Source organism: Elephas maximus, chromosome 18 (genome assembly GCF_024166365.1).
Source record: "Elephas maximus indicus isolate mEleMax1 chromosome 18, mEleMax1 primary haplotype, whole genome shotgun sequence".
NCBI lineage: Eukaryota > Metazoa > Chordata > Mammalia > Proboscidea > Elephantidae > Elephas > Elephas maximus.
The window spans coordinates 28,512,883-28,516,541 of NC_064836.1; the positions used below are offsets into that span (position 1 = coordinate 28,512,883).

Consider the following 3,659-nt stretch of genomic DNA (forward strand, 5'->3'; position numbering starts at 1 on the left):
CCCTCCCCAACAGCTCAGGGGGCACAGGGTGGCGACACAGTGGGTAGCTGTGATGCCCTGGGTTGTAAGCTTCAGCCTCCTGGCAGCTGAGCGGCGTGTGAGTGAAGACCTTTGCTTGCTGCATCTCCCTTCTGTATTGCCTTTATGTTCATTTATCTCTGATAACCACCACGGCTGAACCCAGCTTTCTTTTTTAAAAAAAATTTATTGTGGTGAAATATATACCACAAAATATTTCCCATTTCAACAATTTTTACATGTACAATTCAGTGACATTCATCACACTGACCACGTTGTGCAATAATCACTGTTTTTGGGTTCCAAGTTTTTTCATTGCTGTAACAAAAACTCTGAACTCCTTAAGCAGTTACTCGACACCCCCATTTCCCACTCTCCCCTGCCCCTTGTAGCCACTAATAAAGTTTGGTTTCTGCGCATTTGCCTATTCTGGGTATTTCATGTAAGTGGTAGCATGCAATATTTGTTCTTTTTGTGTTTGGCTTCTTTCACTCAGCGTCATGTTTTCAAGGTTCAGCCATGTTGTAGCCAGTGTCAGAACTTCTTTTGAATCTAAGCCTTTCTTGCAGTCACTGTCTGTCCCCAAACTGAAATCTACCAAGCACATGGCTTGATGTTGTTGTTGTGGAGGGGGGGCGGTTTGGAGTGGAGTCAAATTCATATGGAGAGCAGAACTGTCCCATAGGGTTTTCTTGGCTGTAATCGCCAGGTCTTTCTCCCGAAGAGCAGCTGGGTGGGTTTGAACTGCTAGCCTTTCTGTGTCAACCTTTAGGATAGCAGCTAAGTGCACTTAACTGTTGCGCCACTGGGGCCCCTTTACGTGGCTTGTTAGATTACTGACATTGATGTCTAAGATTCTCAAAGTGGGAGAGAGGAGAGAGAAAGAAAACAAAAGAGAGAGAAAGAGGGTGAAGAATCCCAGGATATTAGCAATGCCTATATATCCTGCTGGTGATGAGCCGATGCTTGTAACTGGCTAGTATATGTTGTTGTTGGCTGTTGGATCACCCTCTGACTCATGGTGACTCAGTGCACAGCAGAACGAAACGCTGCCCATTTCTGCGCGATCTTCATGATCGGCTGGGAATCAGACAATATTCTGTTGTGATCCACAGGGTTTTCGTTGGCTGATTTTGTGAAGTAGATTGCCAGGTCTTTCTTCCTAGTCCGTCTTAGTCTGGAAGCTCCACTTAAGCCCGCTCAGCATCATAACAACACAGAAGCCTGCAATGGCAGACAGGTGGTGTCTGCGCATGGGGTGCATTGGCTGGGAATCGAACCCAGGTCTCCTGCATGGGAGGCAAGAGTTTGACCACTGAACCACCAAAGCTGAGTTGGTATATATCATACATATACTCTGTTAAAAACTCCCCCGGCCCCACTGAGCCCAGGTTTAGAGACATGTGCCCCGTGTGGTGAGCTGGGCAGTGTGGGGAGGCTCATCTTTCCAGGGGGGCTCTCCCGCAGCAGCCAGAGGGGCAGCTTCTCGGGGTGGCACTTGGAGACACCCTCAAGCAAGGGCTACAGAAGTGCAAACTATTAACCGTCATTATTCCAGTGATGCTCACTTCAAACCCGTGAGCAGCAGATGAACCATCGAGGCCTCTTGCCATACACTTGGGCTTCTCCTGCTGTTCTCCCTCAGCAGAAGGCTGCAGCAAACATGAGGTGCTCAAAAACTCAGGGTATCTGTGGGTTTTGTTTTTATGGGACATGTGAGGCGACAGGGTTTTGAGGGAAAGGTGCAGTTTTCTCTTGAGCTGGAAGCGAATGAGTTAAACAAACCCCCTTTCTTTTTTTGAGGTTATATTTAAAGATAAAATGCCCCTATTAACATGGAGATTTGGACAGCCGTTTGCAGAGCACAGAGTTATTTCAGACGCTGTATGGGAATCCTTTTTGTCTGTATATCTCTGAGGGCGGAAAGTCCAGCTGCCTCTTGTAAGATGGCACGTAACTCTTCAGATGTCAACAAATCACTGAGTGGCGTCAGAATGAGGGAAATGAAAGATAATTATTCCAGCCGCAGAGAGCTACTTTGAAAGTGAATAGACTCTGTCAGACCGTCTTTTGAAAACAGCAGTTGGCTGCTTGTCGTGGCCATATTAAATGGCCATATCTAGAGCCAGCCGAGGTTGTTTGAGATGGTGGTAATCAGCTTAAGTTGGTTCTGGTGGAAGGAAAAAAGACAGGAGAAGCTGGGCAATTACGAGTTGGCGTGGAACAGCCGCCCCGGTAGGGTGACGCGGGAGCCCTATTCACGTCTCAAAAAAAAAAAAGAACCCGGAATCTTACATTCTTTGTGAATGAATAAAAAGCAAAGTCCACAAGGGTCTGGCAATTTCCAGATGGGGGTGGGTAGGAAGGAGGGGAGCCTTCAGGGGCTCCTCAGGGCAAGTGCACAGACCACAATCTTGGGGAGGGGAGGCAGTTCAGTCTCCTCTTGGGAACGAGGGACCTCCAGGGCAGACCAGAGTGATGGGGGTGCTTATACCCAACGCCAAGCTTCATCAGATTTAGTGGCAAAGCAACAAGGGGCAATTTTTGATAGTCGCTGGACATTCTAGAGAACTGGAGTTGTTCTGGCTTCAGTTACTTACCTGCCCACCCACCCCAAAGTTTCTGGGGAACTTGAACTTAGCATTTGTGGATGAAACACATCAGATTCAATACTGAGAAGGCCAGGAGAGCCATGGCCTGGGCCTTGCTTCCTCTGGACCTCACCCCTAGACTTCCAATGCTGTTCCCCAACAAGGCTGTGGTTGACAGCCAGCTGCAAGAGGCCAGCTGACAGTTGGCCCAACACCAGGCCACGCTAAAATGCACCATGGAGTAACTTTTTATAAACCCGGCCGTTATTCCGTGAATCACAAAAAGTAAATGTTTAAGGTAGGGGACAGTTTGTCTAGCTCCGTGTCAGCACGTATCCACTTGGAAACATGCAGGAGCCCCGGGTGGTCTGGGCCAGCTCTGAGAGGTGCTGGTGTATGAGAATAGCTGGTTCTTCTGGTCCCCGGGCCAGATGGCTGTTGTGTGACTTTGTAGCCTGAGGCCCTGGTCTCCATGGCTCCTGACCACAGGCACTGGTCAGCCGCCAAAACAAGGAGGAGCTGTCCCGCCCCACTTCTCTTGTCACATTTGGGGCAAGGCAGGCAGGAGGGGCCTCTTTACCTGAGGCAGACTGTGCCCTTCAGCCTGGGAGGCAGCAAGGCCCCAGGGAGGACAGAGCCAGGCAGTTTCTCACTCACACCTGTGGCCCCCTTGTCATGGACTCAATTGTGTCCTCCTAAATCTGTGTTGGAATCCTCACCCCTATACCTCTGGATGTGATCCTGTTTAGAAATAGTATTTTCTTTGTGGTGCTAATTAGATCAACCCAAGCAGGTGAGTTCTAAATCTAATCACTGCTGAGTTATAAAAAGAGCAGGCTAGACATACACACCACACACACACACACACACACAGGAGAAGACAGGTACCGTGTGAGGATCACCAAGGAGCCAAGGAATGCCCAGGGCTGCCAACAAAGAAGGAATCAACATGGCCTAGGCCCTGGTTTTCTCCAGAAACTGTGGGAAAATTAATTTCTGTTCTTTAAGTCACCTCCTTGTGGTATTTCTGTTATGGAAGCACAAGGAAAC

General features: G+C 48.8%; 1 non-coding gene across 1 annotated transcript; it reads right to left on the reverse strand.

Moving 5' to 3' along the window:
• Window positions 1–1,277: 1,277 nt before the first annotated feature.
• On the reverse strand, window positions 1,278–1,348 carry TRNAG-CCC (transfer RNA glycine (anticodon CCC)). The gene has a single exon. It is a non-coding gene; the product is annotated as a tRNA-Gly (tRNA).
• Between the last annotated feature and the right edge of the window lie 2,311 nt (window positions 1,349–3,659).